At 38.3% G+C, this 26,934-nt stretch overlaps 1 long non-coding RNA gene across 4 annotated transcripts in view; it reads left to right on the top strand.

Annotated features, from left to right (window-relative positions):
• The first annotated feature begins 1,480 nt into the window (after nt 1-1,480).
• The window catches only part of LOC148053397 (uncharacterized), a 41,642-nt gene continuing 16,188 nt past the window's right edge, over nt 1,481-26,934 (top strand). For all 4 annotated transcript variants that reach the window (XR_015708873.1, XR_015708875.1, XR_015708874.1 and 1 more), the window contains exons 1-2: nt 1,481-1,668; nt 23,810-23,867. This is a non-coding gene — a long non-coding RNA (uncharacterized LOC148053397). The remainder of the gene's footprint in view (nt 1,669-23,809; nt 23,868-26,934) is intronic.

A 26,934-nucleotide genomic window follows, 5' to 3' on the forward strand; every position in this document is an offset into this window, starting at 1 on the left:
CAGCCAAATGATTTGAGGTTAAAAAGTGTTGCCATTTTCCCTGTGAAAAAAATATTTCATGAAAATTTCTCGGTATTGGAATTTGATTTTATTCTTTATCAAAATGAAACTATGAAAGAAAATCTAATAGTTCAGTGGTAAGTCACTTGTCTGAGATACGAGAAACCTATATTCAAGTGCATCTTTTAGGGTGATTCTGTTTCTCAGATAAGAGTCCATTAGGTTTATAGTTTGAATGAATTAGTGCTTGCAGACAGTCAAATACTTTCCCAAACATTTTTTGATCAGTCATGACTATGCTAAAAAAAGTGGGTAGGCTGTGTTGTAAGAAGGGAATTTCCAGGCAAAGATGCATTTCTGAGATATGTCTATGGTCATGGTCATCCCTGACAGCTAAAATAGTCAACAAAAAGTTACAACAGCTCTGAGGCAACTCTGCTTTGGGCCCCTCTCAGTGCTCAGAACCAGGGTGGCATGAAGCTACATCTGCTTCCACTTTGGTCCTTACCTCACCTAGATCTGATGTTCTGCGCGTATGAATATTCTTTCACTTCCTATGGTGTGAGATCTTGTTCTCCTGGCTCCTGTAAACCTGCTTATCAAATCAAAGTTTAGGACTGGTTACAGGCACATTGCATAGAATCAGCAAGAAGTACTAGGTTAAAACGGATTTGACACTCTGGTTTATGTTAAATTCATCTGTTTGTATTGGTGTTAAAACTTCAGTAGCTGCCTGGTAGTCTTATTTCTTTACTCGTCTTCCACTGCTTCTATCCCCCAGGTACAAGGCCCTCTTGCACCCCAAAAACTGTGATAATACTGTGGGGTGCTAAAACTAATAGGATGTGTTCCACATCTCCTCAAAGTCAAATAGCTAATGTTAAGAAAATCTGTAATTGCATTAGCATTACCTATGCCCTACATCAGTGCAGGAAAAAATTATGCATCCTTTTCTTATAAACAAAAGTATGACCTCAGGTAATAGGAAATACAGAAGGCATTTAGTGTGATTTTCAGAGCACCCCTCAGTGAGTTAGGAACAAGAAAGTGAAATTTAAAAATCATGCTGTGGCGGTGCATTCCCCGCTCCCCCTTTTCTCTTGTACACCTGGCAGAGTATGGGAAGAAAAGATGCTTTACAGTCTCAGTAACTCCTGTCAAAACTTGGCCTTTGTGTAACAAGTTTGGCAGTTGAGCGTCCCTTGACTGTATCAGAAACTCTTACATGGCTGAGGTGGGAGCAGCACTGTCTGTACCAGGGAGGCAGCCCTGACAACCTTGGAACATATTTTTCGTCTGTATCAATCGCCTCGTGATAGCCTTGGGGCCTATCTTATCTGTGCTGTAACTCGGGAGGATCTGTACCAGCATCACTGAAATTTTTGAGAACTTTAGTAATTTCCAACACGGGCTGTGAAAGTAGAATGGAAATTTACTGATGCTTAAAGTCAATCATCTTGTGACCCTGTAAACAGCGGTACCAACTGAGAACCTTTGAGCTCTCCTGGAGCGCAGCAGGCTGCACCAGAATCTCCCTCCGAGTGGGACGCCTCTCAGAGTTGTGAACTTTAAGTCACATACAGAGGCCTGACAACAGGACCTGGGATGATCGCTGGTGCCTTTCACTCCTTGAGCCTTGACCTTCGCCCATTGAGACAATCATCTGAAGTGAGTATTTCACTGAACTCAAGGGGAATTTTTACTAGGTACCTTTATATATGCATATTGTCAGTATTTCACTAAAGACGCGACAAATTACTAGGCCTATTGTGTGTGTGTATCGATACAAATATTGTAGTAAACCCCATTTAATCACTTTGTAGATGCTAGATTAATTAATGATTAGTTATTGCTAAATTCTTGTGATTTTCTCCTTGCTGCAAACAAACCTTAAATTGCTGCTAGCGATTTTCTTTTTTTCTTTTCTCCTTTTTATATATATTCCATTCATTTAATAAGTAATAGAGTGAACCTTGCCATCAAACTCTGTTGAATCACACTTTTATAGATTTCTATTAAAATCACTATTTGCAAATATCTTTGATGGTGATTCTTTGAGCAGCCTAACCACTCATCCATGACACACGCCCATAATGAATTAGCAAAAAACCAATTTTCTCTAGCATAGACAATGTAAAGGTACTTTAAATGCAGAGCTTGCAGTACCTTTACCCTTGTTTGCACAAAATAACTGGCCATTGGACAGTAAAACCTTGTGGAAACCTGGAACTTCTGCAACAGAATATCATGTTTTTCTGAGAGTAACAAGTAGAAGAAAAACATTTCATATCTTTCCCTTAGTGCAAAACAAATCATGAGTCTGTTTTCAAAAATGTCTGCAGAGTACAGCTTTCTTTTCAAAAGTAATTCAGCTGCTTGGCCCAATCTGCAGGAGATTTAGATAACCAAGTCCCATAGACCTCTGCAAAACAACCTGTGTCTTAATGACCTGCTAGAGCAGTGGGGCAACTACCATTTGTACCTTTCCAGATCTCGCCCTTGCCTCAAAGCTGTTCTTATTCATCAGTAGAACAAGAAGGAATGAAGTGTAGGCATGCTGCAGTATTAAGAATGAAGTATAAGCATGCTGCAGTATTAAGACACTATAACGTGCCTATGTCTTCTCCAAAGAAAAATAAATACCCTGGTATTCTGATGTCCAGGTATGCGTTTCTGTGGTTGTTACCCCTCCAGCATTTGAGGACTCTTAGGGTTCAGTTTATGAAATATAGCTAAGAATTTGGATCTTGGAGAGTTTGGTGCCTCCCATGTCACTGATTCTTTCTGCAAAGGGAAAGATGTAGTGGAGAAACTTGTAGACCAGAAAAATAAGGAATGATATTTGTTGAGAGGTTGTTTGTAGCTGAGGATTGCCACAGATTATATGCTCTCTTTTTTTTTTTTTGTTTTTTTTTTGGCTTTATGTGATAGTAGAACCAATTGCTCATCATGTTTTAACATTTAATTTTCTATATATTGCAATGTGTTAGGAGCTTCAGTTTGAAAAAACAGATAAATAACCAAGTTGTTGTCCAAGCAAGTTATCCAAATGAGTCTTTCATGTTGTTCTCCTTTTTAATACTCTTTTATTTAGCACCTATTTTTTCCTTTTTTTTTAAGCTGCTCTTTATTTTAGTCATGTGAGAAGCTGCCAAATGTGTCTCAGAAACCAAACAGTATTTTAACATCTACTGATTTCTCCTTATCTACCATGTTAGTAATGTATTCAAACATGAGATCTCTTGCCCTACTTTAAGCTTCCCATCTTTAATCAAGCTGTGTCTTCCCAGCTGTTGTCCATCTTTAAGACAGTTTCTAGAGATGAGCTCTGTTAAAATACTCACAGCTTCTAAGGTAGGGAAGGAGGTTGGCTCTGAATTTGCATTTGTAGCTACTTTGCCCAAGATAACCCTCATGAATGTAAAGACTGGAAAATATAAAAATTTTACTACTATAATACCAAACTGATGGTTTTTCAACTGAAGCTTTAGTGGTAAATGTTATCTGATACTTTCAAGACCTTTTGAAATTGAATCATCTTATAAAAACATAAATTTAAAAGTCAATGCATGAATTTCAATCCTCATTTTCTTAAAAGCATATGGAGATAAGAAATATGGATGATGTTTTCCTAAAAGCAATTGGGCCAAACAACTTCTCAGACTGGATTATTCACATGTAGTACTGAAAAATTGAATATCTTTTAAATTTTATGCCTGTTCAGTGTTTTAAACAAACCAATTTGCTTAATAAAGATATTTGACATTAGCATAAAGGTAACCAAATGTGCAACTTGGTTCTTGTTAGTAAAAGTAAAGCATCCAGCAGCATATAAATCATAACATTATTTTTGGAGTATGCACCACTTCTAAATTTTTAATTTCTCAGATTAACTTGAAAACTATTTAGGTAGAACTTTGGATGATTTGAGTATCAAAGGATATACTGTTAAGAGTAAAATAATGGAAGCTTCCAGCTGTTTTCATCATTGTTGGTGTCTGCAGATACCGTAGGTAGTTTTTCTCATTTACAAATGATGTTGTATTAGTGATAATAAAAACATTTATGAGAAAATGCTCTCCTGCAAGACTCAAAGCAATTTGTAGGATTAGTTCTATACAACAGAGTGCAGGATACTGCACACTTTCAGTCTCTGTATTCATTATTGTTAAAACTGAATTAGCTAGGATTATATTTAAACAATATTAACTGTAGCAGACAATTTAGATTAGTGAAGAGCTACTGCATAAGATGGGTTTATAAAATAACATGGAGTGTGGCAAGGTTTTGCGTCTAATGCAATGGTGTTTCTGTTGCACCTTGCTAACCAGATCAATTGTCTGAGGTATGAGAAGTAGCAGCAACTATGAACACAACTGCAAGAGTGCAGGATTAAGTAATGAGAGTCATATTTAGAAGGGTTTGAAAGATAAGCTTAAGTGCATATGCCCAGCTATTATACAAAGTCCATAAACCCCATTTTTCTCATGTCTGGGTAGAAGAGCAAACACCAGTGGTACTTTAGTTACATCATCTTATTTTTTAGTATTTGTTTAAGGATGCCTGAAGACACCTGTGCTTTCAAGCTGACATTTTTGAGGCCCAAAGGAAAGACCAGTCGGTTGATTAATAAGGCGTTTGTACACCAGTGGGCAGAAAATAGTTTAAAAGAAGGTTCACCTGAGCAATGCATTGTTTTCAGGAACTTTATTTTTTTGGTAGCTTGAGCATGGGCTGTGAGCTTAAAAACTGAGGCAGTGCTGCCACCTTGAGGATTTTCTTGAAGCATGTCCCTCAGCAGCAGTGAAAATTAATTGTGCACACTGCATACAGTGTGTGTACTCGCTTGTATACGCATAACGTATTAAATAACAATATCATATTAAATATATATATACTATAGAAATGCACTGGAAAAGATAATAATTCTGTGACAAACGCCTATAAACATAACCTAAGAATATTTAGAGAGGAGCTGTTTTATAGACAGATTTTAAAATAACTTTATTTCTCATCATCAAGCGATCAAGATGGGCTACTTTTCTTGGCAATGCTAGGTACCGTTAGTCATTCATAGAGGTACCAGGTCTGTATGTGAAATCCAGATGGACTTATGAGTTCCAAGGCAACTTGGTTACAAGACCAAGCTCATTTACATGACCTGGGACTTAAGGAAATTGACTGTAATTATGGATTATTTGTGATTTAGGATATTTAGTCTTAGACATCTTTTGTTTGTGCATAGCTGAGATGGGAACTATATCCTGCAAAGGGATCCCCCAAACTGCAGCCCTGCATCAGAAACCAATATCAGCCACTGCTACAGATCCACATTTGTTCGGGATTCATTGGGGTACATCCACCTGCAGGATTTAGGATACTTTTTCAAGGACTTTGGTAGTATAATGCTGATTTTCACCACATTCAGTGTTTGTAACTCTGTTCATCAGTAAAAATCCATAGGCTGATAAGTGTCTATGGAAACAGAAAGTTTTGAATGGAACCCATTACACAAAGTACTGATGGGTGAGACAAATACATGTCATTACAGACAAGATGAGGGCATCAGGAATAGTGTCCTCAAAATCTGAGACTGTTCAGGGAGACCTAAATTCACAGTCTGAAACCTCTCCTTGTGTTAGGCATCTGCACCTGTCATTTAGAGAACAGAAGATTGATTTGATCTTTTTGGATACAGAAGGAGATGATACTGATGCTACCCCCTTCATACTGTTGCCCAGTGGCTACAGCACTCGCTTAGGAAACAGAAAACAAGCATTTTAGTCCTTCCTCATCCTGAGTTGGTGCAAAGCAATGTTTCCTACTGCTCAGCTATCTTGTACTTTGCTACTGGGACTTTTACCTGAATGAGTGCTGGAGAACGGTTGCTTTCATACCTCTTTTTTCTGGCGTTATGAAATGAGAAAGCTTAGCTGGTAGTTTCAACAGCAGAGGTGAAGAGTGGCCCTTCCTGCCCTATGATTAAGGTCCATTGTGGTACTGGAAGACAAAGATTTGAACTTGAATAGAGAATAGAACTGAGGTGTCTTACTTCAGAGGGAATTCTGTTTTGTAAGAGCATAGCCTCAATGCCACCTATTCCAGCGATGAGTGAAAGTGAAGATAGTTGCCCTGTTTTGCACTAATTTCAATATTTTGGGTTGGTATGGTGTAAGAACATTGATTAAGCCAGATTGAGCAGAAGGTGAAAAGGGAAGAAGGTGAAGGGATGCCTTAGATTGTCTGGAGTTGTCTGTCTCAGGTACCTGTAGGCAGGTACATACCCAATGGCAGTAGTTTGGAACACTTGCAGAAGAAAATTTCTAGAGATGTGGAAACTTCATTGATGAAAAGTTAGTCACCACAGTCTCCCTGGAGTTGAAGAGAGTTAGTGGAGCTGGAGCACCACAACCTTCACCTTCAGTGTTCAAATTCTCACCAACTCCCACTTTAGTGTCTAAACCTCTTAATAGGCTCAACTATATATACTGAATTAATATTTCATGTTGTCAAGAGTAGTAAAGTTCATCACCCAAGATAGACGTTTCATAAATAGGCACTATAATTAGCTTAATTTTTTTTAACTAGGCTCAAAAAAAATTTTGCCATTAGCCAACAGCAATGGATCTACAGGATATTTATCAGGTATGTGTCATTACTAATAGATGAGTGAGCAGATAAACACTCCTCTGCCAGGTTATGAATACTGCGAGGTATTCTGAGTGATTTACTGATAGGTAAAGAAATTAAATACCTGCTTATACTGCTTATAGAGAAGACAGTATGTCTGAGGAAGAGAATAGAGCTTTAAAGAAACTGACTCCAAAACCCTACCTTTATCTGAGGAGATCAGTGACACAGAAGAAGATTTGGTGGAGGGAAATGATCATACTCCTTAAGCTTCAGCTGAACTTCGTTTCTCCATGCATCTCAAAGCATAAATATGTTCCAAGCAAATTTTAAAAGCTTTCAATTGCAATCAGCAGATGAAGTTACATCTGCTTTGCATCCACCCAGTTTACATCACTGCAGAATTTGGCACTACTACTCTACCAAGTTCTTACAGCGAAAACATTTCAGTACTGGCATGCTTTTATTTATTTGTTTTTGCTTAAGATAACACAATGATGAAACAACTGGATTTTATTCACTTACTTAAATGCATTTCTTGGGCCACTCATTAAACAAGAACATTAAAATAGCAGGGAGAACCATCTGGCTTTTTGAAGTTTTTTTCAATACATTACCAAACCACATAGAGTATTTTACCAGGAAATAATGTCTTCCTGGACAGTCTGGATTCTTTTCCACATGTATGGAGGAGAATTGTCTATGTTTCTATCCATTTCTCACTTCAAAATAGCTGGCTATCGTGTGGTGAGGAATGCAGAATTATATCACAGAATCTTGTATATGTGTATTATGGAGAGAATGAGCAGTCTGTGTGTGTGTGTGTGTGTGTACAGTTATATTCCATACATATTTTAAGCTGATTCTGCTTTAAGCTGTTTCCATTGCCTGTATATGATCTGGTCACTTGACTTACCAAAAATAAAAGTTGAAGGATGAGCAGAACTGCTGGATTGAACAATTTATGAAAAGGTCTCTCATGAAGTCACATACAACTTCACAGAATCAAAGATCTGTCTGTCTGAAACCTCATAAACCAGGAATAGTTCCATTTTAGTAGCTCTGCATAAAAGTCTGGCAGATAGCTTCTGATCTTTTTTTTTCTTAAAGGTGAAGACACAAACTTTGAAATTGGTGCTTTAAGCATTCAGGTAATAATACATTCACGTAATATTTTAAGTGATTTGAAAGGGCTATCATCTAACAGAAAGTAGAGGCCTCAACTGAGAACTGTCTGAAATTCAGACTAGCAATTCCTACATAACCTTCTTCTGCCACAGGATGTGAGGGAAGGAAGAGAAGACTCCAGTAAACCCTGGTGTATCAGTCCAAAAAGGGCTTCAGGAACACATACGAGATTTACAGCAAAATGAGAAAGGTTAATAAAATCTTCTGGTTCAAAACCCAAGCTCATCATCACACCAGTCTGATTTAGTTAAAACAGGAATACATAGATAAACACACCGCCACCACCTACAACCTCACCGCACTTTCACTCTCTTAAGAACTCATTTCTCCTTAGTGATTCCATGTGAGCAGGCTTTGGAAACATGGACTGCACTACAGATTCATTGAGTGGATGTAAAAATGGTATTAGAAGTTCATTTATCAATGTTCTACTATCAGACTGGAAGGATGTTTCAGAGGTATATTGGCGAATGCTGTGGGTGATAAAATAAAAACATGCTTATTACAGTTGCATACAGGGTGAGTTACACAGAAAGAAAGGATTAAAATTCAAAATGAACAAACTGAGGAAATGGTTTGGGAAAAAACCAGATGCAGCTCTAATGCAAACATTTTCATTTATGCAGGAATAATCGACTGCATGAACAGACTGAGGAATGACAGGCTATGCAACAGTTCCACTGAAAAGCACCTTGGGGTTATAGCAGATAACCATCCAAACCCAAGTCACTGATGTTGTGATGTTGAGAAAAAGATAAGCATCATATTAATGTGTAGAGAGTGCCATGTGCAAGCTGCACACTTTCTGCTACTACTGCTTCTGCTTCTTTGGCTACCTATATCTCATCCACCCTAAAGGTCTCATATCTACCTAATGTCTCATCCACCTAAGGGTCTTCATTTTAAGGAATCTGTGGACCAGTCAATGAAAATGTCAAGAGGGACAGGAAAGGTCAGAGATCTGAAAAGCACTGTCTATGAGAAACTGCTCATGGTGGAGGCAGAGTAGTTTAATTTAGAAAACAGAGAAGACTAAGAGAAATTTACCGGAAGTCTTCAGATACTTAAGCTAGATACACAAGCTAGATACACAGAAACATAAAAACTAGGTGCAAAGAGGAAAGATCTTAACTGTTCCCTGTGCCTGCGTGAACCACATGAACATAAAGCCCCAAGGGAGTTGAAGCACTTACTTCACTGATGTTTTTAGGAACAATTTGAACAAATGTCTGCCAGGATACATAGTTGACTTTGCATTTGAAGCATGAGGATGGAGTAGGTTATCCTCTGGTATCTTTTCCTAATCTGTTTTCCTATTGCATTAATTGAAGAGACAGCAACAATCAAAATTTGCTAGGCTAGGAGGGTCCAAGCTGTAGTAAGGTACAATGATTACTATACTAGTAACCAAATGTTCCTTCAAGTGTACATGGCCGGAAACTGCAGCTAATGCCACAGAAACCATTGCCAACAGATGACCAGAGCACATCAGGGGCTCTTAGGCCATCTGCTGCTGAATTTCCTATTTCCCCTTGTTTTCTTGATGAACTTTATAGAGGCAGCAATCTTTTCTACCTGTCCCCAAATTATTGTCTAAAGAAGCAGTGACAGATGGTCAACTCCCCATTAGCTACTAGTGTCATTTCAGTATCCAGGAATTCACACTGTGATACTTATGAACGAGCTTTCAAGTCAGTGAACACACAGCATCCTGAGGTTTCCTAAATTCTGATCATCATTTGAGCCAACTACAAAATTGCTTTGTTGTACCAGAAGAAAACAGAGTTCAGTTTGAAGATCTGATCTCTATTTTTGCCTGCCTCATATTGTTGGATGATGTCATTTGGCCGGGGGGAAAATACCATTCTTTCAATAAGTGCTTGTAGCATTTCATCTTCTTTCTTATTTTGCCCCATAAAGTTGTGAGTATATTAGCAATATAGTATCCTGCATCCTTCAAACAGTCTAATCTAACATCTGGGGGGAAATAGATAAATATTGAAAGATTAGGCAAAACTTATAAAGTTCAAAATGAATACAAATGTGTAGTTGTCTGTTCTTTTTACAGAACATTTGAACCAGTAAATAATTTTAATTTAAAAATTAGCATATATATATATGTGTTTGTTCTCCCCACATACTTGCAGATCTGTTTATCTATGAAAGCTACTGAAATGTCTCTACATGGTTCAGATGTGCATATTGTGTGTATGTGAATACATATGTATATTATGCATCTCATTTCAGTTCAATGTTGGCTATCTAATTTGAGATAAACACAGTTCTGTTTAATCTTCTTTTACGTCTATAAATAGTATGGATATAAGTGCTTTTTGATCTCACAAAATTTTTGGAAGGCAAAGAATAAGGTAAATACAGATTTTTTTTTTCTCCTATATTTTCAGTTAATGATTTTTTAAAAAGAACATCTTTGTCCTAAATCAAAACCACACAGCCTGTCAATGGCTTTTGGTGATTTAGAAAACAACTGTGGATCATATGGCACACAAAGGAAGAATGAGTTCACTGAAACTACCACCAAACAGAATTTTAGAAGCAGAAATAGAACTGGGTAGGAAGTGGTTTTCCTGCCCCGCGAAAGTTTTCGAGATCTCGTTTTTCCCATTATGCCTCAGAATGAACCCAAGGCCCGCCAAAGATGAGAGAGGGAGAAAGATAACAAAGTCTGTCAAAACAAGAGAAACAGAGACCTAGGGTGAACAGGTGAGTTCATGGCACCCACATTTAAGTAACTGGTTAGGTAGGGTACTTCCCTGGGACAAGGAGCACCAAGGTGTAGGCTCCTGTTCTGACCCCAGCCTGGGTCCTGAGCGTCCCTCTGGGTGACTGAGAGTTTTCAGCTCACATCAGCTGCACATTGGATTGGCAGTATAATCAGTTACTAGAGTATCAACTCTTTTGCTGCAGATATCTGTTTGTCCATCTTTGTTAAAATTTTGGTCATGATAAACTGCTGTTTCCAACAAAAAATTTTCCAATCCTGGGAAATCTCTGCCCCTGTGTAGTTCTTATAGAAGTAATTTTTACTCACAATGACCAACTTGGGGGATGTAAAATTTCCTGTCAGTGGTTCTGGTAGCTGCATGTGAACTAGAAATAAAATCTTGGTCCCAAATCCTCAAAGGCATTTAGACACCTACATCCCACTGAAAGATGAACACCAGACCAAAAAAAAAAAAAAAGATCAATTTGGGTATTGGCACTGCGAGCTTGCAGATATCTGAGGCCTGCAATAGAATCCAAACTGGCTGTTTCTGCCTCAGTCCCTGAAGCATAGGTGCACATTGGACTGACTTTGACAACTGAGTCCCAGCAATACAATGTGCCATCAGAGAGCAGTCATGTGCTGGGGATGATGGAGAACCATCCTGTCCTGAAGAAGCATTTCAGAGCTGCTTGCAACTTCAGAAGATGTGTCTGTGTTGTACAACAGCCATGGACTACAATAGCTAGACCAAGCCTGCCCTCGCTGCCACACCTGCACTACTACTAATATTTCAAAAGACTGAAGTTAATGTATTTATTTCTACCCAAGACCAATTCAGACCTTTTACTGCAACTTAAGCATACGTGGTGCAGAAAGGAGCACACACAGCTCCTTTCCTTACTCTGCAGGCTTGAAAAGAGAATAAGCAGAACAATGAAAGCCCTCTGGCTACAGAGCTGTTATAACTGCACAATGAAGCTGCAGACTTTATCTTCCAGCTATGGTACCATCATATCCAAATCCAAATGTTACTCTGGAGCTGTATTAAGACAGGTTAGCTACACTTCCTCCGTCCTCCCCACAGCAGAGCCTCCAACATCCATTTCATTTGCAGAGGTGAGGAAGGCAGCCCATCCATTAACAGCAAGCCTGTCTCCAGTTGATAAGCTAGATCCCTGCTGCTTCTTTTCCGGTGACATCACTGTTTTATTTCTCTAGATTTCTCCTGACATGAAATACTCACGATATCGCTATGGCAGAGAGCACTGGCCTCAGGCAACAGTTCAGAGCAATGCTAATGCTGCAGGTAAATGGGGTGACTTCCGGAGAAGTAAAGCAAAATCTGTTTGCCCTCCTTTGTTACTTGTTGATATAATTTCATCCTAAAATCACATCCTAAAATCACTAAAATCCAGGCAAAAGATGACTGGATACTTTAAACAACATCGTTCTCACAGAGCAGAAAGAGAACAAGTGGTCTGCTGCACAGCTGTGTTCAACCCACCCACCGTACGCAGAGTGTAGTTCAGTCTTACTTTCTTATGAGGGTAATAAGTGTGCACATAGAATGAAATTAAGAACCCTTCCAAGTTCCGGGCCAGGTGCTGGGCAGATGTACAGCAAGGGGGTGGAGGGACTTTAGGGAAGCACTGAGAAGAAAACTTCTCTTGTAGGCCACTGGGCAGCTGCAGAGCCCCGCAAGGCAGTCTCATCCAGGTCTGTGGCTTACCTAGGTGCCCGCAACAGAAAAGGACGGGAGAGTTTTGCTCAGCAGAGGATTTAGCCTTTTCACGCCTGTGTCAATTAGGTAGCAATTCCACTGCTCCTTTGCTTTCATCACAGAACTAACTGCTACAGCTGCATCTCTTTCTCTGAGTCAGGCTCTGACACTTATTTGCAGAATGACTCTCAGAAGTGAGCAGGGGGCTGGATTTGTCTCCTGGTAGCTGTTACTGATTTTTATTAGTACTTCATTTTGAGACAACTGTATGAAAAGAGCTATCTGAAATCTGCATTCTGTTGTTAGCATTCAATACATAACCTTTCACAAGTGAGATTTAATAAGAATCATGTAAAAAATGATGAAGACTACACCTAATAAAACGAGCTGTTTATACACATTCACTATACAATCCAGATCATCACTTTCTGTTAACTAGCTACATTGAAATTTGCAGTGACTGATGAACTACCAAAGAGAAAAGCAGTTAGGCTGCTGTTATGAAATGTCCATGTAGCTCATTTGGCTTCATGGAATGCATTAGTATTAACACAGTCTACTATTTTATGTAAATATATTTTTAATGCTATTTAAAATGAAAAATGTGGAAGCAGCCAGAAGATGTTTATTCTGAAGTCCCAATCTTTGAACTGGTTTCCACCTTTTTTTTTTTTTTTTTTTTAGTTTAAAAGAACAACAATGACATCCAGTGGTTGTAAAATTCTCCAACATTTCTTTTCTTCCATATTTGACACCATATCTAGTGTAGAAAACAGATTTAGTTTTAATAAAATTGTAAACTAAGGTACAAATTGTGAGAATTTTACCTTTAATATATGCTGAATAGAAGTGCAAAGCCTTAGCATGTCACCTTGCAACATTTTACAGCAGACATTTTTAGAATGCATGAATGCCCTTTAGACATTTTTTTGGTAGCATTGAAATAAATATAATGAATTTTCCCTAGAACTTTGAACCCAGTTAAAGTCAGAATAAAATTAGCACATGCTTTTTAAAACTACTTTACATCCATAAGTACTTAGTAGTATCAGCCCTTTCTTTCCTGCCTTCCCTCCCTGTTTGATGCATTTAGAAATCAGGAGTACCTGGTAGCTTTTCTATAGTGGTATGTACCATACCATTCCTAAAGGTAGGTAAGTTAAGAATGAAGAATGTCCCTTATTGTTACATCACCCTTCCCCAAGAAAAAGAAAATACAGTTTCCCATAAATATTGAAAAAAGAAGTGAAGTGGTGAAGTCTATATTATTTTCCAAGGTTCTGTGAACCAGGCTGGAAGTGAGGGGGAACCTCCCAGCCTGAAGGCCAATCCACTAATGCAAATTAATTTTCACTGCTGGTAAAGGTTCAAAAATTATTAATTAAAATTATACAGGAGTTTATTTGAACAAATCCTTTTTTAGAAGGTAAGTTGCCAGAGGACTCTAGGAAATGTACCACCCACTTTCTTCTTCCACAGACAGCTTTTCTTCTCCCTTTTCTGAATACCTGCACTGTCCACCTTGCAGAAACCAACACAACAGGAGGCTTCCACACCTCCAGCTCCTGAGTCACCAGGGTGACCCAGTCCTATTCATTATCTCAGCCCTGTGCAATGCCAGCTACCGATGGCATTCTCCATCTAGTCTCTGGCTCACGCAGCAAACACCACCTGAATTCCCTCTCCTGGTCTCAAGACAGCTTCAAGGCTCCCAGGCTTCCATTCTGCAGTAGGTAAATCACTTGACTTCAGGAGCTGGAAACAATCTAGGGACTTCCCAGGGAGCCAGGCAAACCTGGAGTTGCAACAGGGAAGCATGGATTTCAGTTAGCCGTCAACATTTTAAGCAAAGATGGATTTATGTGGAGGGAAAGGGATTCAGCAGTCTCTCCTGTGGCCAGTTGGATTTAATGAGACAGCTCTTGCTGATTTCTTTCCCAATCTTGCAGCCCAGCAGGGATGAGTTAATAGGTGGGCTGCTATTTTTTGTTACATAGTCATTCTCCTTTCCTTCAGTTTAGCTTGAGGTTGTGCATGTCAGTACATTCGAGAACACTAAAATCAGTGTGAGAAAACTGACCTATTACTTAAAACAAAGAATAAAACTTTTGGAAGAATAGTGCTGTGTTTCTGTTCTCCTGGGAATAAGTCTGCACTTTGTGCTCTGTGAGATTTGCTGTATCAACAGTATATTTTATTTTCATTCATCTGTCTGTATTTGGCAGAGGTATAAACGGACTGGTTTTACAGTTTGAGAACTGTACCTGGATTGACAAATCATCTGCACTAGAGAACGAATTAAACTAATCTCGGTGTTTTCTCCTTGTTAGTGGTACCTGACAGCTTTTTTTCTCCCCAGCATTACTTGGAATTATTGACTAACTTTCATCAACAAATTTCATTCTGTGACCTTCTGAATGCCTTGAAAATATCCACAGCCAAAAACTGAAACCATGACAGTTAATTTTAAGAGATATAGACTGTATATTTCTTTCCCCTAAAAGGGTTGTCATGATACTCTCTCAAGCAAGGAAATCCATTTGCAGTCTTCCCACCTACTGCAGAGACTGGAGAGGAACTGATGCTCCTCCTGGTGTATCTCTTGGCAAAATACACTTGCAACTCACAGAATAGAAATTTAGCCCTTGATTTCTTCCTAACATGGTATGCATGGTTGGTAAAGTCTCCTCCCAACCACATTTGGGCTGCAAGTCTCCATAGGAAACAGGCACAGCCCTGCCAAGAATTGTATATGGCTTTATGAGTTTGAAAGTATCATTACTGAGGAAAAATACAGGGTGAGGGGGGAAAAAGGCTTGTTAGTGAGTAATGTGATCTGCTTCCCTTCTCTAGCGACTTGCCTTTGCTACACATATTGATCAACAGTGAAAAGCAAAGGCTAATGTGGAATAAAGGTGTTCTAATTATCAATGCATGTATAACAAAACCTTCATTTTGTATTTCTACAGACATGGTCATGCTTGTGTAAGTATAGTATAAAATATATAATACAAATATAATAAAGTGTAGAGGAATTAAGAGCATAACTGAAAGACAGTGCAGTCTCTGACACAGCATCTTGAAGGGGAAGAAAAATCTTCCCTAGGTATACACAGCACAATACTATCATTGTTCTGCGTGATCCTTTATTTGAGGCCAGAATGCAGCCAAAAAGAGAAATCCCCATGGATAATAACTGGCATTGTTTTATTAACTTTATTTGGGTGAAATCAATTTACAGCTGTCATTTTTAGAGCCTCTGTGCCCACTGCCGCCTCCACTGGCCACACTAGAGCTCACCTCCTTTCTCCTCTATCTCTTCTGCTCTCTGACTGGTCCCCAGGGACCTCTGCCCAGAGTTCCTGTCCACCCGAGCACAAGGTAGCCCCCGTGGGGGCAGCACCTCTCCCAGCAGACAGCCCACATTTGTTATGAAGCACACACTGGAGCTAATTAAGTCAAAACTCGTGTTTTCAATGAAGAACGTAGCTCTCCAGCAACCCACTTCGCCAAGGAATTAGCTAAGTGGTTCTCCTCATCAGTGGGAGTCATGGGCTAGTTTCCAGGTGCATCAAAAGAAGAATAACTGTTCTGTGAAAACAGAAGATTAGTTGACTTCACTTGCTAAAATATGTGCTCTCCCCTTAGGAAGAAAAAAAATCAGTGAATACTTGCAGACACACAGCAGCAGCATTTCACTTTTTATTATTGTCACTAATATTACCTTTGTGCTTAGCAGTCCCAGGCAAGACTGAGGAACATACATGTGCAACCACAGAATAAAAGCCACAGTCCCATCCTAACAAGTTTGCAATTTAGAGGTGGCAGATGGCCCCAGACAGATGGCAGAGTACAAGGGCACTATGAGACAGGACTGATCTCAGAGCAGCCTCCTGCCTAATGTTGCTGACCTTGTGTAAGCCTAATGGCCAGGTTTGGCTTGGTGTTTGAAGAAGAGGGAAGTAGCATCACCACCTGGAACTTACAGCCCCTTGTAATAAAAATATGTGATAATTTAGGAGCAGAAATACATATATATAAATATGCATATGTCAATCACTTTTTTCAGATTTTAGTGTCATGTGAAATACTCACCACACTAGGCAAAATTTCATCGAATCATACAGCATAAAATCATAGAATAGTTTGGGTTAGAAGGGGTGTTTAAAGGTCATCTAGTCCCACCCCCCTGCAATGAGCAGGGACATCTTCAACTAGATCAGGTTGCTCAGAGCCCCATCCAACCTGACCTCAAGTGTTTCCAGGGATGGGGCATCTGTCACCTCTCTGGGCAACCCGTTCCAGTGATTCACCACCATCACTGTAAAAAATTTCTTCCTTATACCTAGCCTGAATCTACCCTTCTTTAGTTTAAAACCATTACCCCTTGTCCTATCACAACAGGCCCTATGTCTGTCCACATCTTTCTTATAAGCCTCCTTTAAGGACTGAACGGCTGCAACAAGGTCTCCTCAGAGCCTTCTCTTCTCCAGGGTGAACAGCCCCAACTCTCTCAGCCTTTCTTCATAGGAGAGGTGTTCCATCCCTCTGATCATTTTTGTGGCCCTCCTCTGGACCCACTCCAACAGGTCCATGTCATTCTTGTACTGAGGACCCCAGAGCTGAAGGCAGTACTCCAGGTGGGGTCTCACCAGAGCAGAGCAGAAGGGCAGAATCACCTCCGTTGACCTGCTGGCCACGCTTCTTTTGATGCAGCCCAGGATACAGTTGGCTTTCTGGGCTGTGAGTGCACATTGCCTGCTCATGTCCAGCTTTTAATCCACCAGTACCCCCAAGTCCTTCTCTGCATAACTGATCTCAATCCCTTCATCCCTCAGCCTGTATTGATACCAGTGGCTGCCCTGACCCAGGTACAGGACCTTGCACTTGCAAAATTTAGAAGTCCTAACATCAGTTCCTGCATACTCATTCCTTTTGGATTCCACTACTATTTTTTTTATTATTAATTAGCCAAACTTGAACAGTTTTCTCTGTCAAGATATTCATCAAGTTAGCTGTTTTTATGGCATAGAGAGTAGATGTATATATAAGCTTTCATCAGTCTATATTCTTTGGAGTGTTTTTATTTCAAAAATATAAGTTATTTTGTTAAAAAAAGGTACATTTTAGTTTGCTTAGGACCCTAACTGTTAAAAATAATCAAACATAAATCTAAAACCTTCTGAAAGCCATTACCTTTGTCTTGAAAATCAAAGCTAACAAAACCAGCCAGGAATGTCAGTGTAACATAATAAAGTTGCTCAGGGGGTTGGGTTGTCAAACTTCTTCAGAAGTTTTGTAGTCACTGTATCATAAACCAAAGAAAACTGGTAAAGTCATTTTAGTTGCAGGTCAGACCACGCAGGATCTAACCATAACAGCTCTCAGCAAGCACATTTTAGGTAGTCCAAAATAGTAAAGTTTGAAAGTGCCAAGAGCACAGTAGCTACGCTTGTAAAATAGACATTTCCAGCTTAACTCACAGGGCAAAGTTGCTTCAGGGCTCATGGCTGTAATGATCCCTGGAGTCCATTTTTTTATTGAAGACGAGTCTTTGGTTTATCTGCCAGTCTGTCCTCAGCTTCTGCTGATGAGCTTTGTCCTTCCTGCAAAGTTCTCACATAATTCTGAATCCCATTTTTCCTTGGCTGTCCAAATAGTGGCAGAATCAACTAGACACGTAAAGTCTAGCTTATTTTCTCAGTCCAATTATCCTGACTTTATTTTATGAAGGCACAGTTCATAATGCAGACTACCTGTCTCTTTTTTATCCTTCTCTTTTATCTGGACAAAATCTAATACTTTTTTCTCTGTCCCACCTCATACTTTATTATTATATTTTATTATTGTTAATGCCATGTACTGAATATTCAACCCTGCTGCTATCTCATGCTTGTTGAGAGTGCTACATTGAAGCACCTTTGCTTCTGTCCTTTCTTTTAGTGCACTTCCTTCAGACTTGGGTCTCACCCTCAACTCCCTTTTCCTGTTCTTAGATGGGGTTTCTGGACTATTGTACTCTTACTCGCAACATATGGGTGACTGGCCTGCCTTCTCAAATCAGAGAACTTTTTACCCTTAGCAATAGTAAGCTTAAGAGAAAAAGAGCTCTGAAGTCACTAAAGGCTCACAGGCACATGTCTTGCCCTACATTCTATCCACTCTCTGATAACAGATATGCAGGCATCTTGCTTCTTGAAATCCACCCATAAAATCTACTTTTGGCCAATCTGTTCTCTAAGCAGTCCTGTTCTCAGTTTTAATACTGCCTGTTCAGTTATACAATAACACTTTGATTTTCTGGTTCAACATGTTGGCAAGAGGAGCCTTGTAGCTGGCTGCTGCCTGGCAGCTGAATTTTCCTAACAGCAAAGTCACTGTCTCTTAGTGAGACCCTTGGCTGTGGAGAGCTTTCCTGAAGCAGAAGTTACACTCGCAGTAAGTGAATGTGCATTGACCAGCTTATCCTTCACAGAGCCGTTCTGTGGCTGGCAGCAAGGGTATTGCCCAGCCAGAAATTTAGGGAGGCAGCAGCCCCTTATTCCCCGTCTCTGAATGCTTCAGCCACTTGTCATTCTCCACTTACAGGTCAGCACATGCCCCTTCTCTTATACTCCCTATCCCCTCTACTGCATTAGTTGAAAATTAAGCCACTTGAGTATAACTGTTTTAAAATATATGTATAAGTTTCTCTATATTATTGGCTGGAGGATTGGGGATCAGCAAAGAAGCCACAATGGACTTGATATTTTGCTTCCTCCATACCAGATTCATTGTGTCAATTGAACAAAGTTCCTCTGTACCCAGTAAAGAATAGAGCAGAAATTGTCAGCGAAACATGCACAAGCTGAGGTAGTGAAGGACTAAATGTCTGCTCTGTGTCACACACCATCTGCCAAGAACATTTCAGACAAATTTCAGCAGTTTGACAGTTATAATGCTTCATCCACATGGCATTCGATGGACCATGCCCTTAACGTGAAGACTGAGAAACTTTTGTCCACTAGAGATTCCCACACACAAAAGGTGTATCACCTGACAATTTACAGGTTAGCAGGTCTGAGTCTTAAAGAAGGGGGGAAAAATAACCTTCTTCTATTCTGTTTCTTTTGCTAAAAATGTCATATATTGTTATTTCTTCACCATCAGCAAAATAAATAATAATGTACCAACATATTGTGAGATACAAATAGAGGCTTTGTGGGAATTATTTATTATCATCAGTTTATATTTCAACTTACACTAAGTTGATGCACATGTAGATGAATGTTAATGCCAATGTTTACTATAGATGCAGAGCTAACATTAAAAAGAAAAAAAAAGAAAAAAAGATCTTAAAGAAGATAAACCATTCCAGATATGGAATGCATTGTAAAGCATTATCAGATATCCGAAAGTTTTAACATTTGCCATGGACGTCGACTTTGGGAGTACAAGAATGTGATGTCTGTGTCAATAAATCTGATCTTCTATAATAACAGGCAAAACTTCTCTGTTGAGGAATTTTTAAATAAAAACAGTCACTGATATATTGCACTAAAAGTAAGATTATAATTTATATCTCATTTAGAAATATAAATCTATTGTGCAAAGAGTATGTTTGTATGATGTCACATAGATCAGAAGCTAGCAACTCAAGTTAAAAATTAATTGGGAGTCCAATGCAGGCTGTACATAGCTTTATGTTTTATAATCTGTTAGGACCTAAACTACGAAGTCTTCAAAGTATTAATAACGTCCTTGACAGGGAATCCCATTGTACACTCAACTGTCCTTTAAGCAACTACAGTTTAGCAGCTTTGATAATAAATAAGATCACTTGTGAATGAAAATACTTATTTACAAATACAAATTAATCTTTTCAAAACAAGCTTCGTAGTCATCAACCTTTCCTGCGAAATCCATATAGGTTATTTTTTTGTATTCACTTATCCTAAGACAAACAGAAAACCATATTCAGTTCACAGTAATCACCTTGATTAGCCTCACCTTCTTATTCAGGCATATTGCTAGAATAGAGACCTTAAGGTGAATATGTTAACAGCCTCCTACTTTGTAAAACAGTGTTATATTTTAGCATATAAAAGCCTAGCTAAAATATGTGATTATTACTCTTTTGATTTCTCTATGGGCTGCTGTGGGATTTATCAAAACTTTTTTTTAATGAGGAAACCCAATTCTGCGTGTCCCAAAACTACAATTATGATCTCGCTTCTGACAAAAGATAAATGTGGGTTTTTTTTTTTTATTTCAAGACAGCTGACTGGCCTTATTTCTTTTAATGTAAAACCTGACTGTGGATAGTGCACAGGCTATTCTCATCCTGCAGAACTATTTAAGGCTAGCCTTATTCCCTGTCTCTGAGGTTTACCTTGGTTAGCTATGTAGATATAAAAACTGAGCATCTGCACTAGAATTTTACATCAGGACAACTACTTAAAATTTTCAGTATGAAGCAACCACAAAACACTGCTGTTTTCAGCCAAGAGAGTCTATGATCCTCTGAGTATGTTAGCACCTTGTTTGTAATGAACTGGAGAATGCATCTGAATCTGGTCTCAAAAAACTTAGGTGTGCATAGTGCAATTCAGTATTTCAGCCATGTTTTTTTGAATGGATCAGGGGATCTTGAGCCACCCAGGTGGGGAAAGAGAGGGTGAGAAGAGAGGTCCCTGGTCATACAGGGAAGGAGAGAGCCTTGGAAAGGAGGAACACCAAGAAAAAGAGGCCAGTTGCAGGTCCTACAGCCATTGCTCTGCCTCAGCAAGAAATGCTCCATTGAAATTGGGAACTGCAGTGGGTTAATGTGCACAGGCAGGAGATCTTGAGGGGCCTAGCAGAGTGGGAAAGACAAGGCAGTATTTTTTGGAGCCTGGTCCCAGGCAGCTTCAGTTCATTTTAAGAGAGGAAATATGAGTTTCTTTTTCTTTTTTTTTTTCTTTTTTTTTTTAAACCCTGGGGGGCATTGTAACCCCCAGCCTCTCTACTTTCAGTCTTGCCCTTGCTGCAGACTGAGAACTGGTGTGATCTATTGTTAATGTTTGAATGGATTTCTGTTTGGGGTTGGATACCGAATGTAGACTTGGTGAGCCACAGAAAATAAATAATGGACAGGAAAGCTTGTTTTCCAGGCTGAAGTGGAGTGGGATGGGGAGTAGGGGTTAGCAAGGGAGGGGCTGGAAAGGTAGTTGGTTAAGATTTATTTGGCAGACATGTACAACTATCCTGTTTGAATTGTATTTGAATTAATTAACTTCATCTGTGTAAACTGGGTCAGTATCCTGTAATTTCCTAAGGGTACGGCTGTATCAGGAAACTGAATAGTCAGCAGAGCTGGTTGAATAGTTAAAATAACTGATTTACAAATATTTCCAGGAATAAAACCACCGAGTTTCATTTCTTATGATTTATAGGGCAATATAGGAAAATTTATCTTACCTGAAAAACGTCCTTTCTGTAAGAGGGGAAGTCCACAGCTCTTTGGGTTTTGCTCTCATACTTTCCACTCTCTGGAGTCAAAGCCAGGCTGGTCAAATGAGGCCGTACATCAGCAAGTCTCACAAGTTTCCAGTGCAACTTTATAGAAAGGAGTCCTTAATTCACAGCTAAGCTGATAGGAAAAAAAAAAAAAAAAAAGACACCCACATAAACAATTTCTGCTGCAGAACAGTTTAAACTTCCATGGCAACTGCTTTTCTGTTCCGTAGCATCTCTCATAAAGATATGTATACTTGGGAGGCAGATAGCTCATTCACAATGAAAACATAACACAATTTGCAACATTTTGCTTGACTCTGAACTGCTCTTGTTGTGCCAGGTGGGTAGATGAGGTTTTCTAGTTTTCTTGCTAGAAGAAATTAAATGTATGCAAACATCCTCCCAGGAAAGACCACAGGTTTACTACCATACAGTACCCATTAGATGTCAGGGAATGTAGGAAAATAGTGAATGCAAGATGTCCCGCTGCCCTTCCTTTAAAAAGAAAAAGAATATCAGTTTGGAAACAGTATGCCGAATGTGCTGCTTCCTCCAGATAATGGCAGGGTCTGAGGAGGTTTGCCTGCATAGTTTTGAGAACTTAAGAAAAGAATGAAAAAATGTTCATACATTTCTGTGTATGTTGGAAGAGCTGCCTAGCCTGAAGGCTTCCATGGCTAATAAGGAAAAAGCACAAATATTTAAAAGAGAAGAAAAGAATGCTGGCTTTTAAAGCTTTGGTAAAGTATTGTTTTAGTCATCTAATAACTGGAGCTTTACCAGCAGGGTGTTATTTTAATTTGTAATTAATGAGTAGGATTACAGATTATTATGATGAGAGATTTCTGAATGAGATATTTCATTTACTTGCTTTTTAAAGATTTTCTGACACCAGGGTTTCTCAAGGATTTGTAGAGGACTTTTTTTCTGTGTTTGTGGGTTTTTTGTTTTTCATATGTGGCTAAATAGAACATGAAAGAAACTAATTTCTTTTAACCAGTACTACTTCTACCAGATAAGTCTGTAATCTTAAAACACATTCCTTAGTGAAAGGATTGTGAGGTTAACAGCCTTCAAAGATGAAAACTTTTCAGTATTTCTGGAAGAAAAAAAAAGAAAGATAAAAAGTTGCTTAGTCAGTGAGTTTAATTTCCAGGTAGGAATTGTTTTCATTAATAGAAGTTTAAAAACCTTGTATCTGGTTGTGAGAACTGCTCTGCAGCTTTACACAGTCTATAGTGATCTAGAAACTGAGCTTTTTTTTTTTTTTAAATCTGTGGTAAATAAAAAAGATGTCTTTTTATTTCTGATTCTCTCTCTATTGCTAGATAAATGAGAGAGGTAAGATCTTTGAACATGTCCTGTTTGCTGAGTATTTTCTCAAGGTTAAAAAAAATGTGGTGAGTCCATCTGGATAGACAGCTTTATTTCTTCCTCTCATCTCATCTTTTTTTTTTTCTGTCTAAGAGTAAAATTCTGTGGATTACAAAACCAAGAAGAAATTTTGAGAGAATCTTGCATCTCAAAGGAATTACAATATGTAACCAGTATTTTCCTTCATTTTACTCCATTTTACTTTCTTCATGGACTGCAGACACAAGGACAAAATGAAAGGCCTTGAAAATTAATTTTGAAGATGAATGACCAGAAGTTTCCCTATTTTTTTTATAGCATATCAAAGCTATATCAGGAACAAGCTATATGGCCTTGCAGATGCAGACACAGATGTCGAGGTCTCTGAACTACTTCTGAAATTGGAAGCAGCACAGTCACATCAACATGACGCCCTATCATAATTAACTAATGGCTACATGGCTGCCACAACCCACTCTAATATGTTGCCCTGCTCTATGCGCTGTAGACAGATTGTATTTTGCCAAGCTTTTTGGCTATCTCTGCATGCCACTGCAGTGTATGACACCAATGACAATAAAGTTGCACAGAGATGCGTGAAAAGAATGTATAAATCCTTGCAAAAAACTAAACCAGTGCAGAACAAAACTTGGATAAGAATATGTTGTTTCATTACACTCCCCTAAGATACGTTTCTTCAATCTAATTCACAGCAGGCTCTCAGGACCAGTAGTGACAAAAGAAGCAATGTGGGCAGTGACATTTAATTGAGTAAGTATTCACAGTTAAATTTTCAGATTTAAGCCTTAACTCATTTCCATTTCTTTTTCCCGTGGTTCTGTGGTGTTTAGTGGTTTGTGACCAGTACAACAAAACACCTCAACATATGTTCAACGGTAACCTGTGTGTATTTCTATTGACTTCAGTGGGACTGCTGTCAGGTTAAAAACTGTGTTCCTGTGTTGACCATGTTAACACCTAACACTGTATTTTAAGCAAAAGTACTAATAGAGGTAGAAATTAATTAAGAAATCTGAGTAACTGAAATATTTGTGGTTGGCAATAGGAGCAGAAAATATCCCAAGAAACTTCCTAGTAGGAAGTTATAAAGCTTTGTTTTGACAAAGAACAATTTTGATATTCTGGATAATAAAAGAACAAAGCTTTTTAATGTACTATCTTGTTGGACTAAGATAGATAGGGTTGATTTGTTAGGCTTGTATTTTGATAAGATATTTGGGAGGTTTAAGCTGTGCTGGTATTAAAGATATTGATACCATGTTTGTACAATAGCTGTGACCTTAATGATGTTGACAAAATAGATACAATGTATGTGCATGGTAATTGATGTTAAACAATAGAATAAGAGGCACCAAACACATTGTGAATACATTATTCTAATATTCTAGTTGTAACACATATATACATATTTTTGTATGTATATATCTCCATGAAAGTAAGGCATAGGTGGCAGTTTTAAGAAAAATTTATTTGAAGCACCTTTGATAACTGCTCAACACTTTATTCTACCATACCAAGCAGGTGTGGCCATGAAAGGGTTAAAAATTTATTCTTACATTGTATGTAAGAAGGCTTGTTTAATTTTTGTTGTGAAAAATGCTACTGCTGCCTTCTGCTTACTTAACACCATACTATTTGAAATTATTTCAGATGAATAATTGTTTCTTTTAATTTCATTTGTTGGGTGGCATCCTTGTTCACAAACCAATGAGAAGCAGGAATATCAGGAACATTAGTAAAAGCACAAATGATTATTTTCTGCTTTGCAACAACATTGTACTATGGTTTTACTGAATATGCAAAAAGAAAAAAAAAAGGAAATATATTTTCAACCTAAAGCTAGGATATTGTTTACAGCAGCATAAAATGAGACTGCACTTACTTGTATGTACAATATCAATAAATCAATTAAAAAAAAAAACAAAAAACAAAACCAAAACCAACAAAACCCATTTTTTTCAGTGTTTCCAAATCCTGGATCTGGCAGCTACAATATTAGCTACTAATTACTGTTCAAGACTGATGTCCTTTGCAGGAGGTGAGCTGCAGAGTGGCTTTGGTGGGCTGCAGAGTTTGTCATGAGCTGTCTATCTCAAGGCCAGTCAAACAGATATTATGGTCACAAATATTGTATTTTAATAGTCAGTGTTTGATGCTAAAAAATTATTTTGGTTTCTGGGATCCCACTGTGTTTACTTAAGGAGCATTTGAGTTTTATTTGGTCTAACGATTTACACATTTCCAAAGAGCTTTTAAACTTCTTTTCTGTACTGTAGAGTAATGCAGATCAGACAGCCCACTTCCTCCCTAGCAAAGGGGCTTTTATTTGTTACCCTATCTGTGTCCCTTAGGCATTTCATGATGAGGAAAAGAAACGCTGTGCAAGTCAATTTGTTCAATTGACTAAAGTATGCACATAGATTTAAGCACACAGGTAGAGTTACTTAAGACATTGAGATTTTTGTTTCTAAGCATGATGGCTGCTTCTGTTGAAAAGCTGTTCCTTATAAATATTTCATATATGAAAGCGCTTGCAAATTATTTTTCTTCCCACCCAGTAGGTAAAAGAAAATTACATTCCATGTGAAAGACCTAGTATTTAAATCCCTTTACTGATAGCAATTGTGAACTTTCTTAACTTCATGCAAAAAATTATCAGTTTTACCCTATTTCCTAGCATAAGATCTTTCCCATATCCTTCTGGGGAACTGCTGAGCATCCTGTCTTTTAGCTTTTCTCTGGTCTTTCCTCAATTACTGAGCAGCTCTGCTCTCATTATCTAATTTTTCTTTTTTCCCCAAAGAAGAGCAAAGATGAAAGTAACTTAACAGAGAGGAAGTGAACACGTCTTTCCAGAATAGGATGGAGCTGATAGATTGCTTCAGAATAATGGGAAATACTAGTTTTCTTGAGGTTACCAAAAATTCCTTAATAGAAGAAAAAGTGAGAGAAGACAGAAGCAGGCAGTATTCAGAGAAGAGGGACTCCAAAATAGAAAGATACCTTTAACTAATGAAGGTTGGATGAAATAACTGAGGAGAAAATATCAGTTTGAAATAACAGGATAAAAGAAGAAACAAGGAAGAGGAAATATGAAAGAAAAAATTAATGAGATAAAGAACATGTGGAAGGTAGAGGTGACAATGAGAGTAGCATCGGGCACTAAGGGACCCATGATGACATATACAGAAGAAAAGGGAGAGAGAGGAGGAGAAATATGGAAATACTGATAACAAATAGTCTTAAACTATTGAAATGAGTCCTACATGGATTAGATGATTGATTTGGTATATTTATAAAATCCCTTTCCAAAGTTATTTGTATCAAGAATCCCTGTTTATCTCAAGGTCTACCACATAATCTTATGGCAATATTTAATGCCCAGGTACTCTCTTATATGCCTAGCTGTTTTATTTTTATTTCTATATATGATAGCTTTTTAAGAAAACACTTCAGCACATTTTTCCTGATTTTTATTTAGCACTTTTCATATTAAAATAATGGGAAAAAACCCTTTCTTTTCTTCTTAGCATGTGTCACTGCTATTGAAATGACAAGGCTTTTTTCCTCTATTCTTTTAATCAGTTTTGTATAGTGATGGGATAACTGCAAACTGTTCTTCTGGTATCAATGATCTTTGGGCTATTGCATCTTTCCCCTCCTCCGAATTAAACTTGCTGAGTTCTAAATCTGTGGCCCAGCTGGTGTCAACAACAAGGATTCCGTTTTTATGACCATGAGAATCTCTTTAAGAATCGAGGACTGCTAGGAAGAGACAGGATCTGCCTTAGGAATCGGACAAAAAAAACGTATTTTC

The sequence above is a fragment of the Nipponia nippon genome, unplaced genomic scaffold (assembly GCF_047370975.1).
Source record: "Nipponia nippon isolate SJK-2023a ecotype South Korea unplaced genomic scaffold, ASM4737097v1 scaffold_4, whole genome shotgun sequence".
Classification (NCBI taxonomy): domain Eukaryota; kingdom Metazoa; phylum Chordata; class Aves; order Pelecaniformes; family Threskiornithidae; genus Nipponia; species Nipponia nippon.